Source organism: Simochromis diagramma, unplaced genomic scaffold, assembly GCF_900408965.1.
Source record: "Simochromis diagramma unplaced genomic scaffold, fSimDia1.1 OVJJ01000216.1, whole genome shotgun sequence".
In the NCBI taxonomy this organism is placed as follows: domain Eukaryota; kingdom Metazoa; phylum Chordata; class Actinopteri; order Cichliformes; family Cichlidae; genus Simochromis; species Simochromis diagramma.
In genome coordinates, this window is record NW_024386883.1 from 1,609,636 (window position 1) to 1,628,742 (window position 19,107).

At 38.8% G+C, this 19,107-nt stretch overlaps 1 protein-coding gene across 3 annotated transcripts in view; it reads right to left on the reverse strand.

Moving 5' to 3' along the window:
* Window positions 1–10,503, reverse strand: part of LOC120734225 (spectrin beta chain, non-erythrocytic 1) — a 50,274-nt gene extending 39,771 nt beyond the window's left edge. For all 3 annotated transcript variants that reach the window (XM_040032889.1, XM_040032887.1, XM_040032886.1), the window contains exon 1: window positions 10,041–10,503. The gene's annotated coding sequence lies outside the window, so the exon portion shown is untranslated. The remainder of the gene's footprint in view (window positions 1–10,040) is intronic.
* Window positions 10,504–19,107: the final 8,604 nt, after the last annotated feature.

Here is a 19,107-nt window from a genome sequence, read left to right on the forward strand (position 1 = left end):
AAATCCACCCACACAGCATGCAACCATATCAGCACTCGGCACACAAAATAGATTGGTCCAACACCAACAATTATGCCAGCCTGAGTGATGTGCAGCCACCTCCCCCAGTCCAGACAGAAACAAAATCAGATAAAGAAATTAACCCATAAAAATGCAACTTTGTAAAAATGCCATGCAGGAGCCTTCAACCTGATTTTTTCCCCCTAAAAAAGCCTATTTTCCAAACCTTCAGACATAAGATTTAAGCCCCAAAGCTACTTAAAAATAAATAAATAAAAACACAGCCTGGCAGACAGATGTGGCACAAAAAGGTCACATAAAAGAGTTTCTATGAAAGAAAATCCCCCCAAGGTCTAATCCACAAATACAAAACAAAGACAAACATTTGTGTATGAAATATTTAGAACCTGTCACAGCCTTTATATCTTAACATGCTTTTGAAAAATTATTACTGTAATTAAAGCAAAACAATATACAAATGAAAGGCACATGACACAGATACATAGTGCTTCTGTACAATGGGAAAAAGATTAAAGTAGGGCACAAAGAAATGCCTCGTGGCTAAATCGAGCTCTATACTGGGCAGACACACATCAGGCTATTACTCACAACAGAACGACACTGGTTAAGAAAGGAAGGCAGAGCTAGCAGTATGACAGGCAGCGCCACCACCTCTGCCTATTTTTTCTTCTGTGTCACCCCACCTCCCCTCCCAGAGCTGCCTCCCTTTGCCCAGCTGGGCTGTTTGTCACTGCACCCGTTAATCAGGGAGAGAGGAAAGAGAAATAGAGCCTGCAATCAGTCACCCTCAGGGAATTAGGCTTGTGCACATTAACCAGCCAAACTGCTACCTTGCACCAGGGGAATAGGGTAGACGGTCTCACACACACACACTCCTTATAATGGCAGACAAAGGGGCAATACAACTCATAACAAAACCATGTTAAAACACAGTCATTCAAAACACACAAAGATAAGATTTTTAACATTTTACCAATTTCATTGTAAAACTCTTTAAGTGAAGGAAAAAAAACTAAAATTAAAGAAAATGTTTTGCTGGCATTCTTTATGAGTATACCGAAGCCATGAGCTTTGCATTAATGAATATTAATATATTCAAGTGAATGTGGCACCTCTGCTTTGCCCCAAATCAAGCTGCCTGTGATACTTAGTTGAGCCTGCAGGGTGTGGAGGCAGATCCCAAAAAGCAGAGGACAAAGCGTGCCCTGCCAAAGTGGCCCCACACAATGGAGAGTCAGCAGAGGGATGAGGCCAGCCGTTCAAGCCTTTCCTGTTTGCAGAGATGAGGCAGCCAGAGGCACATATGCATCAGAGGCCCTTCCACGGCCTGCTGATCCTGGCCTGAATGCCCTGCTGAATAGGACAGCAGAGATCCTTTGTTGACCTGTAGCATCACATTTATCAAACACTCACGCAGCCAGCATGCCCTTCACATATCGACATAGATATCAGCCTAACTCCAGATAATATTTTGTTTTGATGTCATTTTATTCTACATCCGTATTATCTTTTCATTTTCACAAATGACACACTAAATTAATTTTAACAAGTAATCATATTAACAGTCAAACTAATTTATTAATCAATGCAACATGGCAAATACAGAAATTGTTTTCCAGAGCTGAATTACTATTCACTGCAAGAAGTCACATTTCCCTGTAGTCTTGGAAAATGTCATCAAACTCAGTGACGGTTTACAACTTTGTTATTAGTCTGAAAATACAGAAGCGCTACTATATACTTTAGGTACTTAATGGACAAAAACATAATGATCTAGTTTATAAACAATGTCAATCCTCCACATGACCTCTATATTATTGAAATCTGTATTATCTGACAGAAAACATGGATGCCTATGACCTACATCTTCTTCAGTGATTTGTCACATTTACAACAAAAAAAAAAAAATTAATAGTCCCATTGGTATCATTAATGTTCAGTACAGAGAGATGCTGCTATACAGGCAAGTTAAGGCCCAGTGAGAATACTGGCCCATCCACAATATGGCTTATTAAGACTAATACTAAAAATAGGCAAATGCTATAGTGTTTGTGCTCCCCTCTTGCTGCTGCAGCTGAATGAGTCCTGGGCTTAGCCTTCATTTCTAAATACATTTGGCTGTGAGTTACAATAGCATCAATCTCCCAAGCTGCCAGAAATCCAAATTAAAAACATCAGTGAATTAATTATTCATGCCATTTTAAAACACACAAGAACAAATGCAGGCACGAGCTCGGGCATCACGCCTGCATGTGCTAATACACAGTGCTTCGGATTCATACAAGATCATTCATATCAGTGAAAATAGCTTCAGCCAATCAGAAAGCTTTACTACTTTATGGACAACTGGCCAATACAAAAATACCTGGAACCAACAAGACTACCCAATATATGAATAATGTGGCTGAATGTGAGCTATAATGACAAAATAAAAAACAAAGCCTTGCTCTCAAACATTTCAGTTACCATTAAAAATCCTAATGCGCCAATATAAAAACACACCAGGATTTTCTTTTAAGATTTCTACCAGTGGTGTGTAATATTTTTGTACCACTTTACTTTTTAGTTTCTAAACCATCTGAAATGTAAAGTTTTATTTAGCAACATCCTCTCTCTGTAGGAGTTTGATAATTGTTACCCCGTGATTAACAACAACCTCATGAAATATGTTCATCTGGGTGACAGAAAATAACACATATTTAAGGTCTGCGGCAGATTTAAATCACCACGTTGGTGTTACTTATAATGGTGGTGTCACACAGCTGTTCTTTGAAGTGTTTTGAAAAGGACTAGCAAGCATTCATTTAGCAAATTGCAACCTTTGGGAAAAACGTGATCACTTTAGTCAAAAAGCAGTGTTGCTGCACTAAGATGCTGTAGTTCCTAAATGTAATTTCAGAGTACCCAGAGAAAAGCAAGAACTGATAAGCTGAACGCATACACTGAAAGGTATTCATTTAATTTTAAGATAAGTGATTATCGGCAAATGCTCCTATCCAAGTACTTAACCACTGTCCATATCAGTATTGCTTGCTAGCTCTATGATTTGAAGTGGCAGTGAGACGTTGCGCTTTCAGATTTCTGTGGGGGTGTGTAACAGTTTGTGACCTTGTGAAGCACTGGTGAAACAACTGTTCTCCATCTAAAAATCAGCCCCCATAAGTGGTGCTGACAAAAGCCTCCCAGACCTCACCTTTAAGAGAGATATTTATTCATTAAAAGCCTCTAGATGCAGGTTTAATAGAGTACAAGCTGTCATAATAAAAACAGCTGGAAAATGTCATGTTAAGAGTTGTGTTTTCCCTGTTTTCTACTGCATCTACTACAACATCAATCCTTCTGGCAATATTATAAATAATATAAAGAGAGTGCTGGTACTCGTTCAGTTTACATAGTTAGTTTTGATAGGATCTGAGATACTGTGTAAAATTTAACTGAAAACTGTGTAAGCAACACATAAGGAACGCAGGTTACTAGCATTCCTGATGCTCCTAATAACCTGGAGCATCAGGTTCAAGGACATCTGTATCACTGTGGTGCATCTTAAAAACAATCTATAAGCATTAAGTTCAGTCAAGTCCTTGACTACAGTCTGGTCGCCACATTGTACCAACCACACCCAAAAGCAAGCAAGCACACAACTAAATAGCTATGCAAATGTGAATTTAATATTTCTTAAAATAGCAAAACCAGCAGATCATCACAGTCAACACCTATAGTACACCCACGTGATGCTACCTTGTTCATTTCTTAGCGCAAGGAGCTAATTTTTATTAAGCAAACCACTGGGTATACATGACATGATAAAATGTTTCAGTGTGAATCCTCAGTGAAAGAATAGAGTACCAATGTTAGGCAAGACCAATGTTAAATGCTTTGGCACCATAAAGACGGCATAAATTTATATTACCCTCTTATTAACTGATAGTTGCTGCTTTACTATAATATATTGCTTGATACAATAAAACAATGGTCATGATCTGGTCATAGAGATATTTATAAATCTGGTTTTTATAAGAGCAAAGTGCAGAGCTGCTATTGTACTGAGTCCGTGTATAACTTCAAGAGCAGAAAATGGCTGTAGCCACTTGAAAAGTGATAGAACTGGAGCATCTTTAAGTGCTACTTCATACTGGCTGCAAAAGTAAGTCAATTCCCAAAGAGCCCCAAGTTAAAACGCACAACTATACAGCGTTAAAAAGAATGTTTAGATCCTGGTACAAAAAGTATTTTGTTCTCTATGGATGGCTTCATATATCTAGGCAAGGTGAATTTTATTAATCCATCTGGACCCTGGAATTTAGGTTTTCATTAACAGATATTCCAGCACAAAAAACACTGGGAACTAATCAGTGTTTTCTAGGCTTCATGTTCACTAACTAAAATCACTGAACTGGACCTTTGTAACTTGTTTGTGCTACTGATACATTTTTATGGCTTGCAGTGTGGCACAGACTGTGCAAGAGGTGTTTCCCTCAGTTTGGTGAGTGAAATGTTAGTGTTGTGTGTCAAAGCAATGTTGTCCATTTCCAAACCTGTTAATCCACATTTAAAACTGAATTAATGCTGGAAGTCCACTGTAGAAGCACTTCAGAAGGTTCAGTATTAATGGTGCCCTCACAGATGTGCACATTACTATTCTACATGAATACACTTCCATTACATCACCCTTGCTTCTGAACCCGCCAAAAGCACATGAGGCCTAAGCTGACACTACACATTGGCATAAACTTAACCATATGTGAAGATCTGTGAATAGTTCTCCAGCTGTTATGTATCTGTGCAAACTCATGTTGGAAGTGGGGATAAAACTCCCCAGTGTCTATTTCTCCCTCCTCTTGTGTGCAGAGTAGCCACAGCTAAATTAGCAATTAGCATCCACACAGCAAAAAGATAGACAGCAGTATTCATTTGTATCATTTCACTCGGTATAATAAAAAATTTTTGGAAAAAGGGTTGGGAGATAACAATAAACTTTATGTTAAACAAAAAAGTTACAGCTTGCGAGATGCTTTTAATGATTATAAAGTCCACCCAGAGGCACTTGACAGTTATTTTGAGTATTAACTAAATTAACTTTAGTTTTAATGGTCACAGGGATGTTAAAACTGCATGCATAGAATCACCAGCCCGATCTGATTAAAACAAATAAGTTAGGCAATTCTAGTTTACAATAATGTTTTAACAACTTTTTCCCTTAGAAGTTAAAACTGTCATTATCTTGGCTCTGAGATAATTCTCTCATAGATTTAAATTTAGAACCATTTCAGTGCTACATCTTCAGCTGATAATGTCTCTGGCTCTACACACCACATTTCTTTGTTTTAAAATACTTTAAGTTGATAATCACACAGTTGTTCAGAGAAGCAGCTATATTCTAATGAACGGAAACCTCAACTTAACCTTAAAAATGTAAACTGCTTATGTGGTTTGCATATGACCCAGAATTTTTGCCTAGTAAGACCGACTCGACATTTAAAACATGGGCTAATAAAGGTCTCACCACATACAGTACCTTGTTGAAAGACAGAAAAGTGATGAGTTTCCAGGACCTTAAGAATAAGTTTGGGTTGCAAAATCAAGACTTTTTTAGATATTTGCAACTGAGGGAGCTAAAACATCCCCAGTTACTGGCTGGGAATGAAGAAATTATTTACATATTCGAGAATGCATATAGAGATGCACCCTATCAAAAAATTATTTCCAAATTATATCGTTCACTGACCAACCCAAGGGGTCATGATACAAGATATGTTAAAGCAAGATGGAAAGCAGATGGTAATCTATCCCTAACAGAAGAGGATTGGGATGGGATCTGTATGCAGCAGTGGTCGGTAACAAGCTCCCCCTCGTGGAGGGAATTCAGTTGGAAGAATATAATTTGTTATTTTAATACCCCGGCTCGAAAATCCAATTATTCCCATAAGACAACATGCTGGAGGCAGTGTGGACATGCAGCAGCAAATCGGTTCCACATCTTTTGGGAATGTCCTCTTGTGGCTCCATTTTTTAAGGAAATACATAAGGTCCTGGAAACAATCTTCCAAAAGAAAATACAATTTCATTTTGCAGTATTGTACCTAGGGAACTTAGAGAGTCTTAATCTATGTAAACCGGATAAATATTTGTTCAGCGTGCTGTTGGTGGCTTCCACAAAGGCCATAACCCATTGTTGGCTTAATGAGGATACTCCTACTACAAATGAGTGGATTGACGTGATATATACTATTTTTGTCATGGAAAGAAAAACTTTTAGGCTAAAGTTGCAGGCGGACTCATTTGACGAATACTGGTCGAAATGGTTGAACTATGTACAAAATGGGAGGCCTGATTTTGTATAATCTCGTTGTATTTTCTGGTTTGTTTTGTTTTGTTTTTCCTTTTCTTTTCCTCCCACTGTGGTTAAGTTGTATTGTTGTACATGTTGTATAAATAAGAAAACCAATAAAACATAACTGCTTAGAAACACAACTTGAACAGCATTAATCTATTTCTGCCAGGTATCCAAACTGATACTAGTTTTTAATGACTTCCAACTTTAGAAATCATTAAAAACTAGCACATATTTTATGGTTTTTGTGGTCCCCTTGAACAGCATGTTGTACAAAATACTATATAGTATAGTATTTTTAAAACCTATTAAACATTCTTTACCAAAGATTTTATTTAATCTTTGAATCTATTCTGTCTTAAGAATCAGATGTAAAAATCAGCATAATCAGCGTTCTAAATTTGTATCAAATGTAGAAAGACTGGATAAATTAACCACAATAGATAAATAGATTATATATTAGTACACTATATCATGAGATGCTCCTGTAGTTAGACCTATAAATATGAATTGTTAAGAGATGCACATTAGAAAGCAGCCATAAAAGGCTTAAATTTGGTTAGTAATATGGTTCACTGCCGCAAGATAAAAGCGTGAATAGCATGAATTGAAAAAGGCTTGTCCAAGAGGGATTTTGAGAATCAGCACTACAGGGGGCCCATATTCAAAGTCCCATTCTATTGTTGAATGCTGTTCATCAAGGCAACCAGCCAGCCAGCTAATAGCAATTTCTTATCCATCTATATCATCCTGTCTGTGTCTCCATCAAAAAAAGCTCCACATTTTTTGGGTGTTTTTCGTATGATCTGGATTCCATGAGGTTTAATTGGTCAACAAGCACATTTTACTCCAATGAAAGGATTTTAGTGCATTAATCTATTTTGTTTTGTTATTTCTTCTTCCAGGAAACAGGATATAGCACTAAGTGAAACACTAAGCACAATGTCTAATTACACAATAATTGAGAATACTTTGGCCACAACAACACACACCTCTTTCCTGAACATAAATGCTTATTCAGCTGCCAGGAACATGGCACTTTAAAAAATATTTTTAAGCTCACACATTAAATGATATATATAGAATTGCTGGTTAGTTATATCAGTTACTTGAACTGAATCTATAACAATATGCTAATATAGTTTACGTATATACGTATGCTGATATTTTCTTCAAGTCTAGCCAATGCAGTGATTACAATGTGTATTAGCAGTCCAGAAAGAGCCTATTTATGTTAATACATCTGCAGAAAAGCCACTAACAAAGACAAGAAGACTGACCTATTCTTCATATTCATCATGTGAAAAGCAAAATCTATTTGTAGCAAGAACTGGGATCAACTCCACAAAGAAAGAGACAAGCAGAATAACTGGCTAATGATGAATAATTCAATTAGTGGCTCCATATTCGTTGTTTTTTTTTTACAATATAATGGTAGGTATGATCCAATTCTGAAACGTTAGGTCAATGCATATGTTTACCTTTACAGCTTTCAATGGGTGACAGCAATATCTTTGCTTGTTTTGTTATTGTTGTCATTCATCTCTGTTACATACCACGAAAAAGTGACGAAAATAACTTTTTTAGTCTTATTGTGATTGTGATGTAACAAAATTGTCAGCCACTGCCATCTGTAAATGTGTTTCATTTTTTTATAAGTGGCTAGTATTGACTGACAACAGCATAAAGCCAATATATCAGTACTTCCCTATTATTTAGGTATGCAGGATTGGTCCTGTTTAGTTTTCAAGCAACAACAACATTTCCGTTCATCAATAGCCATAAATAACAGAAAGTGCAGAGATGTATGTTAAGTAAAGTAGCACAGACTCATTGCCTCAGCTACATACAGGCCAGTCATGTTTATGTGCCTAGTGTCACCCTTAAGGCTTATTTCAAGCCATAAAAAAACCTTAGTATGGCTATATAGAGACAATAGTTGTACAAGCCTTAATACCAGGGATAGAAAATATATGAAGTAGAACAGTAGAAATGGTAGAACGGCACAAAATCCGGCACTGTTTCATAACACACTGCTGAATGTGAAACATACACTCACTACCAAATCATCTCTGCCATAAATTTGCCTTTTACAAAGCTTTAACATATTCAGAGTTGTCACAGTAAAAATCATGATTACGTTTATTATTGAGGTCATAGTGGGTTTTAATGATGTACTGGACTACCCTGCACTGGAAACTGTCCCTAAATTTTTTGTGATGAATATGAACTGAGGACATGCAGAATGATTTCAGGCCTAGCTGACAGGAAGGGTCTTTACCAATTAAAACAACTCAAATCCTACATGAAATTAAAATTACATTTTAGAATACATTTTACTTATTTTGTGTTGACTTTATAGACATGAATTCAAAAACAACAACAAAAAAAATCATACAATTATATCAAACATTAACATCCGAACCAGTTTTCAGGCCTATGATACAGGAAAGGGGGAGGAAAGACAATGGAAATATCACAGAATTAATCTGCTTTCTAACCTACTCTGTAAAGCTAGAGAATCAGTCACTGAATATAAACTGAGCCACAAACCAGAGCTGTACTGTGCTGAGAACAACTGGATGACTGTCTTCTAATGAAGAGATCCTCACTTTGGTTTCAAACCATTTCCTTGCAGACTCTTGTAGCCCTAACAGCAGTTAAGTGACATCAACAAACTCCTTAGCTACTGTGTGGTTTACAACACCTAAACATTTTAGCCCTGCGTTACTAATTTGTGCTTTAAGGTTTAAAAAATAAATAAATACATACATAAAATCAACAAAAACACCCCATCATGGGTGTTACCCAGTACCAACATTAGACAAAAACATCAAATTGCAAATTCCTCATCAAGAATACTGATTACAATAAACCATATATGCCATGTGAGGTTTTTTGTTTTCCAACCATTTTCAGTGCAGACGTTTCTGGGCCAATGAAACATGGATCTACACGTGGTGGCCAGTAAATGCCAGCTCCGTGCTATCTGCTAGTTAAAAAGTGAGGCGCTTGATGTCCATATAGCAAACTTGCACATTTCAAAACAACGTGTTAACTGGCTTTTGATTGCAATCATCTCTTCCCTAGTGAGCCCTCATTTTTACTTTTACCTGATGCATCCCAAGCTATGACTCACAGCCTAGGCCAGGCACGCAGAATAAATCTCAAATGTCATATGATAACATAACATAACCACGAAGCCCACAGCTTTACAAGATGCCAGCACTGTAGCATATCATGGTATGGTACGTAAAAAACATAGCCAGCGGCAAGGCTTGGTTGGTGTAGTAGCAGATGCTGAATCAAAGATCCACAGGCAGGCTGGCTGACTGGCTGTGCACAACACGCAGATAAAATGTGGCTGCATTTGACATCGATTCAAACAAAGGCAAGAAGAGGCAGACGTACACAGAGATGTTCCCAACGACTAACACAACGCGCTGCAGTTGGACACTTCCCAACCAGGCAGCTAACATAACAGAAATGTATGCAGGCTTATCTCCAGTCACAGAAATGTAAAACAGAAAACGTTGTCTTTTGGCATGAAAAGCTAATAGCAGTGGCAAGCTAACAGCAAGTCACCTGAATATCAGACTCCCCCCTCATTAGCTTTGTTACGAGTGGCTAGCCTGCTGGTGGCGAAAAATAAAGAGACAAAAAAAACCCCAACAACACACACACTTACCCCTTATTTTCTCTTCTGTTTAAGAGGCCCTCGATGTTTTCTTTTTTGTCCTATCGCGTCGCTATATGCGAAATTTAACCAAACATGTGAAAAATCTTCCTTTGCTCTCGGACGCGTCCGGCTACGCTAAATTAGAATATTAACGGTTTAACAAAAATCCCAGGTGACACTGGTAACGTCTTCCCTTTAAATCCGCATCCTCGAAAAACCTCTTTCCCTCCGCGCTGCTAGCGGTGCAGCGCGTTACGAAACCAAGCCAGGCTCTCTCTTTATTTAGCTTTCACACAGCAAAACGGTCTGCTGGGGGGGAAAAACATATACAGGCTGAGAGGACCCCGTTTTGAGGCAGGTATGAGACGGATATCCGCAGCAGCTTCTTCTCTCCCCCCCCCCCGGCAGCCGAGCATCCGAAGGACCGTCCGTACCTCACTGACTCCAGCTCCCTGTGCTAACGTTCAACAGGGAGAAGAAAGAAAGAAAAAGTAGATGTGGTGGTGGTAGCTAGGGATGTGCGTGGGAGGGGGGTTAGGTGGCGGGTGAGTGGGAGGGTGTGTAGGTTGGGTTCTGACCCTTCACAGTCGCGCTGTATTCTCACAGTATCAGTATTCTCAACAATAGCAGGAAGATAATGCTCTGTCCTTGTGTCTGGTGCTGTCCCTGGTGCTAAAACTGAAAGCTTTCACTTTCATATACCGTGCTTTTAATTAGACTCTGTCTATCTACAGTGCTGTGCAAGTGTCAAACCAGCTCCCCATTTCTTTATATTATGCTAGGAAAATTGTAAATTGGAGCATTTCATTGAAAAGTGCAATAATTCTTACTAACCTGAAACATAGTTTTAATTCTTCAACAGCGTTTTTAAGGCTTCTTGGACTTCCCAGTGCTCTTCTTTGGATGCTGGCTGCTTTTTGTTGGTCACTCTGTCACGATGATCCCACACTGCTTTGGTATTGAGATCTGGGGAGGCCAATCCATGACTTATAGTGAGCCATGAAGTTTCTATGTAGGTATGCTTTTTTGAAGGGGGGGTAGTTTATCTTTATTAACCCCAAGTTGCTCTCTGATGGGAGTGAATTTTAGATGTTAATGTTAGGAAGCACATAAGCATAGAAAGGGGCTTAAATGGATGGGTGAATGACGCTAGTTGTATAAAATGCATACTTTATACAACTTTATACAACATACTTCTCATTATGATCCTTATATAGAACTTTTCTAAGAACTTTTTTATAAAAAAAAAAAACCAGTTCATTAACCATTTACTGTGCTGGCAGTGTGTCTGAGGTGTCATTGTCATGCTGAAATATCCCAGTCAAATGTTCTCCAATTGACCTGACACTATTTGCTTTATCAGTTCTGACCGGATCCCCACCACGAGCTGAAATGCAGTCCCAAACATGACAGAGCCTCCACTGTGCTTTATGGCTTTATGGCTGTAGATACTCACTGTTGTAAATTCAGTACCTCTCTCCTGGTCTTCTCCATGCATACCAATAGCAGTTTGAAGTAAAAATGTCAAATTTCATCACTCATTCATCACTCCACAAGACCAGCTGTCACTGATTTTCAGTCCAGCTCTTGTGAAATTTGATACACATCAGCATTTTCTCTGTTTCTCTTCCTTAAGAATGGCCTTTTGACAGCCACCCTTCCTCTGAGACTGTTTCTGATGAGGTTTTGGTGATCAATAAATGGATCAATTGAAGGGCCAGATGCATCACTCGGGTCCTACGTTGGATCTTTGCTGGATATTTTCCTGTTTCTTAAGGACATGACTTTCAAATGCTGTTTATCTGCTGTAGATAGTTTCTTAGGCCTGCTCTGTGTCAAAGCCAGAGCATATGAACTGAACAGGCAACCAACTTTGACAAGAGGGCATCTGGTTCAAGTCACTTTGCTATTCCATTAAAAAAAAAGTGCTTGCACTCACATACACTTTGTCTAGAATTTATAAGCAAATATGTACAGCAGTATCTGTTACATTTACATTTTAAAGGGTATTACAAGAGTCAGTCCTCTGTGATTACTAAATCTATACACTGTGTCAGTCTACACAATAAATTTAAGAATAAACGAGCCACTTTAAACTACAATCACAAACTGGTATGCATAATAACAACCATAGACTCATAGAAACAGGAATCCACAGTTATAAAAGTGTAAAAAATATCTGTCTTAGATTGCAGAAGCAAATTAGGAGACACATTTTCTCTAGGCGCAGAAGTGGATCAATAAATCACTCATGCACAGACACTAGGACAGCTGACTGAGAGCACAGACTATCTTCAGCGCATTTCCATTTGTTTAGCAATTTTCAAGGGAGTTACTTGTTTTAAAACTAGCTGCGTAAGCTGATGAAGGCCCCTTTTTTAGTTTCAAAGACACATGAGGGGTACTTCCCAAGGTTTAACCTGCACAGGTCCATCCGCACAGTGTCCTTCATTCTGGTTAACATGATTGATGCAGAAGCACTAAACTACCAGTAACTGGATAAATGAATTGATTTCTCACTGCAATAATTTATCAGCACTGTGAGTGTTTAATTTTTTATCACCACTCTGTAGGAATTAATGTAACTTATAGTTGAAGTATGTTAGCAGAATTCAGCTGAGGGAGCACTGTGACCTTTATGGATGGACCTCCATCCAGTGTTTGTCCATAATGCCAAGTACATATCCTTAAACCAAAGCAAGTAATATTTTTTCCTATTAAATTCAAGACAAGAAAGTTGTTTCTACTGTTGTACAGCTGATGCCTCCAAAACTGGGAAACTCATACAACAATAGAGGGGATGTAGCTACACTGTATTTTTTGAGTGAAGTGCCCTTTTAAGGTGGGCTTAAATTCCTTTTATAGCTCTGACAATTCTCCAGTCATTAAGCAAATCATTTCATGACAAAGGGTAAGCATATTCAAATTTATTTTGGTCTATAATTCTCTTATTACTTGAAATGTGTAAAATATTGTTAAATGCTTGGAGTATTAAATGTATAACTGGACTTTAAGCTTCAGATTCTCAAACTAGGCTCCTTCTCCTTCTTTGTCGGGATTTCTTAAGATTAGGGTTTTGTTCCATATTAATGCACTATACTGCAAGAATACATTTGACACTTTTTGAAATGAAAGACCTATCCTCAACACCACATTCTTGATCTTTATTTTTATACATATTTATTTTTTCTTTTCAGATTTTACTCCAGATTTTACTTAAGTTCAGAGGGTTATCTTTGAGGAACTGCAGTTCTACTAAATAATTCCTGAGACACTATGCAGCACCTGGCTGGTGTGCAACATAAAGCAGGTCATTGAGATCTGGGTTATTCATAAAGCCCCGGAAGATGGTCATGAAAGAGTGTCTCAGCACCATGGGTAAGTGTTTTCCTGTGTGCTTTTTCTCTGCTGCACTACAGTGTGTGCAGTGTCTTAATGGTTACAGCAGTTAGAAAAGATGAACACTCTAGGGAGCCATTCATTCATGTTGGTTCGCTATTGGCAGGAACTGAGGAAGGCACCCAAACTGACACCTAAATCAGTTTTGAGTCTTGGTCTAGGTCCGGCCCATCGACGGGTGTAGCGAAACCAAAAAAGTGGTGGCGGTGGTGAGGGGTTTATGGGATGATGGGTCTCTTAGGGAGGGCTCAGCAGTTTGAAGAAAAAAAGCATGCTACTCATTAAAGGCAGTTAGTGGTAATGAAAAAGCTCTGCTGTGTTGTTAGAGTGGTTTGAACACTTTGCAGTGTGGACGTATTATTGGAGTTTTCCAAACGAGCAGCCTCTTTACAGCTGCAGCTAGAAAGGTTGTTTTTGATTTGCAACATCTTTAACTATATTTAATGCAAAAAAAAAAAGTGTGAAAGGAAAATTGGGAAAAGTTGTTGATTTGAAATTTGAAAGAAGAATGGGGATATAAACCATATGGATAATGGATTTGCCTGTTTAATGAGGTGGCAGTGGGAAGCCATAAAACAGTTGAAATGTGTTCAGTAAGTATTCAAGTAGAATTTGATTGGCTTAAAGTAATTATTTTGTGAATTTGGAACATTATGATGTAAGTTTACAGAGGTTTGAGCTTTAACAGTCAGATTTATAACAGAAAACCTATTGTTAACCACACAAATGAGACCATGTCACATCTGGAATGTAATGTAGGGTAACCTTGAGTAAACTGCTCCCTTCTTAGGATGACCGAATAACACAGATAAATGCAAAGAGTTACCAAATATTTATCTATTAATTAAAAGCTGTGAACAGGTTGGATATAAAACTGCTAAGCTGATAATGCTGTATATACAAGCTCATCATTGACACCTATCAGGGCACGTTTCTCTTTATCTCTAAAAAATTTTTGGCTTGAAAGAATGTGACTTGTAACTACACAATGATCTTAATGAGGCCTTAAGACACTAGAGTTAAGGTGGCTTTAAGTGTGTAAAGGAAACCACGAGTCTTTGACCAGATGCTACACAGCAGTGTTTAAGAATAAAAGAAAGCCCCGGGTCTTCAAAAATCACTCAACTGAGCTGCATGCTTGTGCATCAGGAACGATAGCTCTCTCTTTCTCTCTCTCACACACACACATGCACAGAACCTGTTTACGCCCTCAGTCCTAGTCACCCACCTCTGTTTAAAGACCCACACCCAAGCAGACAGCTCAGCCACAATCCACCATGACAAAGGAAAAGAGCTGAGCGTGGGATATAAGGCTGCCACTGGCTGCCAGAGTGTGTCCAGCACAGTGATTTCTGCAGATTGCAGCAGTTTGAGATAAACCCCCTTCTGTCTGCTCACTATAGATGGGACCTGGGTGGGTGGGGTCATCATTGGTGCGTGCAGTGAGCGGGGTGGTGCTGGAGGGTGGTGTCTGATAAAGTCTGTGTATACACCACCACCCCCATCCCCCACTCTCCATCCAACCTCAAAACAGTCTGTGTGTTTGATTAACACTACCCTCATTAAAGCTGGGTAATTGAGAGGGGTCTCTCTATGCGCTGCAGCCTTTATAAGCTGAAGAAACAAGACTGAGCATTTATTCCAGATAGATCATGTCAAACAGATCACAGATATGATATGTACTGCATAGTGTCCATTTTGCAAATTAATTCAACAGCCTCCCAATTAATTGAAAATATAAATTGAAAATATAAATTGTAAGAAAAAGGTATATTTGCAGGTACTAATGCAAAATAAGCCTGCAATTCCTGCCCTACAGGTGCCTTCCTTTTATGTCCTACACAACATGAAACATGGAGTGGAGTTGGGTTGCAAAGAGGCTTGCAGACATGGAGCAATTGTAGGTAAGTTAAAGCAAAAAGTAAAAGTAAATGTATCTCATGAGATTCAACTGCTGGTAGAATGATGAGCTGGGACGCTTGAGCAGTGGCCTGCCTACGCTAATGCTATTGTCAGTTTATTTATATTAAATCTTGAAAGTTTATCTATTGATAAACCTAAAAAAAAGAAGTATTTTTGCTGTTTTTAATCAGCGCTAGTTTCTGCCTGTATGTAAAATAGGAGGAAAAGAGGAAGACCACAGTGAAGACTCATCAATATAGTGAAGGTCATGCCGAGGGTTGGTGTGATAATGCTAGTGACAGGGTGACATGGAGGCAGGTGATTCGCTGTGCCAACCCATAAAAGGAGTAGCTAAAAGAAGGAGTAGTAGCTGCCTTTATGTGTGACCAGTGTTGAAAGTATATACAGTAGATAGAGCGTATAAATCAACCAGCGTTTATCCACAACAGTGCAAACAGATTCTCCAGACAGGTAACAACACATTTCAACGTAGATCATCTTCCCCTTTTTATTCCCTCTTTGCATTAATCAACCTCTAGACTTTGAGCATATTGACGAGTAAACCACCCTAAATAGCCTCACATACTGACATAATTATCCTGAAAAATCTGGTGAGACTTTATGACTCAGTCTTTATGAGTTTTCCCAGTAAATGTTAAAGAAAAAAATGCAGATCATCTTGCTCTGTAATTGCGAAGTGGCAGATGTGAAATTTGCTTGTCATTTCCAAGCATCACCATATGCCGTATTTGTCTCTCCGTCTCCAAAGTCAACCAAAACTGTATTAGACCAACAAAGAGGAAAGTTTAGTAGCTGCAGTCTACAGCCAGCGACACCCAGTGGGTTATACTCCGGTCAGCATGACCCACTAGCAGATATTTTTATCTCCAGCACAACTTTTTGAGTTTTCTCCGGAGAACACCTATGCTATTTCTGGTTCGGTTCTTGCTCATCTGTCTTTGCTGTCCCTTTTCTTATCTCTGTTTCTCCCCAAACTAGTTGCTGGAGGTCACCCTGCTGTTCCAGTTTAAAATTATATAATAATTAGACAGAATGAAACCAGGACACCAAGGAACTGTGGTGCCACTATGGTGCAACGTGACTCACAGACCGCACAGAAATTGGGATTGACTACAGGTCTGGACAAATAGGAAGCAAAGCTGAGTGGGGGAGTTGTGACAGTTTTTTTGTGGTTTGCAAATCAGAAGATGAGCTGTTTTACAGGCAGTTAATGTTTATGAATCCCATGATAATACTGTGGATCCACTCACATTCTTTAGCGTTTCATATAATTTGTGTTTTTAGGAGGTCACAGTGGGCATGGGAGTCTACACATGAGTCAAGGCAAGTCATGATAACTGTGTACTTTTTGCAACCACTGTGTTTATCAGACCAAATCCTTTTGCCAGACAAGCAGACTGAAATAAATCAAAAACTGAAATCGTTAGTAACATTCAAGTTGATGTTTAATTTGTGAATAAAGCACATACAGCATGTTTCCCCCACAAAAATCAAATTAACAAGTATGCAGGAGCAGCTAGACTGAAGATTACTGAAAAAAACATTCAGTGCTGTACATGTACTAGCAGCTCCCTCTAGTGTGGGTTTTATTTGAGTTTATGTTTTATTTTTGCAGGGAAGGGATAGTCAGAAGTAAACTCTTTGTAAATGCAAACATTTTAGGAATTAATTTTTGATCATAAATCAAAAAAAAAAAAAGTCAAATGTCAAAGTAATAATGCAATGCAATGTCAAAGTTCAGATTTGCATCATTTATTTTATTGAAAAATAATTAACTTCAGTGACTAAATGAAATGAATAAGTGTGGTCTTCAGTGCATATAGTATTCAAAGGTAGAGAAGTAGGATAGTCAGGGAGATGAAGAAAATAGTGGCAAAGGAAAAGGAGAACTTGGACAGATGGAGGGAATGGGGAAGGTGGGGAAGAGCTGTTGCTTTAAATTGCGCCACTAGATGGCACTGCTCCTTTTGAGGTACCGCTGTGAGTGCACAGAACGGTAGATTGCATTGACGCCTAGTTTATGAGCACTGGTGTTTGCAGGGAATATAGGCTCATTATCTTGAGATAATATCCTTTCAAACTGTGTGTTTTTTACTAATAAGTATTCAAACGCGTTGAATTTGGGACATACTTGGGGTTCTGTCTTTGAGTGTAACCGTGTTTGGGTGGATGTTAATAGAAGTGTGGAAAGCTGAGCATCGGTTGTGAAAGAGGCCACCCTGACCATTTGTCCCTTCTGTAATCCCTTTTCTTGATCTTCTGCATTGCTGCACTGTTGAGATACTTTTTTTTTGCATCCTGACTTAGAATTAAGCCTCACGCAGACACTTCACTTTGTCAGACAGAGACGATGGTGACGACCAGGATTTGGGGGAAACTACAGAAAGGGACTCTGTCACTGAGCTTCAGGCCAAAGGATCAGAAATGGGTAATAACTGTTTTGAATTGTGGAGCTAGCAAGTCATATGTTTATTTGCCATGGGTGCACCACATCCAAGAGCAATGGATGGACGTTGACGAGTTTATTGATCAAGTACCAAAGCCTCTCAAAACTAGAAACCTAGGCAAAGATGACCAGGTTGACTTCATCCTGTCTCCCCTCAGGGGTTCCACACTGGAAGAGATCTGTTTATGCACTAAGGGAGAAATATTGAGTTTTCTCAGAGAAGCCCAGTATAGCACAGCTGTTGGGTACCTTTCATAGTCATCCCCAGCTGGAAGGTGAAGATTTCTTTGAATACTTGCACACACTGACCCAGATTTTCCACTCATCCCTTAAACAGAAGCCTGACACAGTATCTGATGCAAAGATGGCAGCAAGAGAACAGTTTGTGGAGGGAATAAGAAGTTCTGCACAGTGAAGGGAGCTTCACAAGATGGTGAGAGACAAGACAGAGTGAATGCTTTTTTATGTATTTCAGTGAGCTGTTGCTTGGTCTCTAGAAGACAACAGTCTTCTAGTGCCTAGTGGCACTAGAGGTGCTAAGAGCATGAAATCACTGGGTGAAAATGTAGTCAAAGGAAGTCCATCTATGTATGGAAATCAAGAAAAGCCATCTGCTACCTTAGATAAAATTGTTGAGGTGGTATGAATGTGGTAAGGAAGAGTGTTACGCTCAGACAAAGATCATACAAAAATCCCAGACCAAAGTTTCACTCCACAGACGATCGAAAGCCTTTTTCAAGTGATTTTCTTCTGAAAGAGTAGTTAGTATATGTCCAAAAGATGAAAATGAGGGAGGTAGGTTAAAGGCTAAGACCTTTTTTGATACAGGGATCAAACTTAGCTGACCTTTTGGTGTTTGCAGTGGTCTGGCGACTTTGGAAAGACTCATGCATGCCGCTGTAAATGCCTTTTAGTCTTTTCATGCTTGTATACTAAAACAACATATTAGTCCACTCATCAACTTTTGAATACCATTTGGCATGTCTTCAGACAGTGTTGCAAAGATTCAGGGACACCGGGTTAAAGTTTAAGGCTGTAAAAATGTTACCTCCCCTGATCTAGTATACACTTTAGAATCAGATCTCAGCTGAGGAGCTAAGCATGGACCCAGCCAAGATAGCCGCTGTGAAGCAGTGGCCAGTACACACCACAGTAGAAGACTGGGGTGATTCTTTGGACTTTATGTCAAAAAAGTTATTACAGGAGGGTTTTTGTAGCTTGCAGGCACTACATGAATACATTAATGTGAGTGTTCGGGAAAATACCCAGCTAAATGTAAAAAAAAAAACAGTTTGAAAGTTTGAGGAC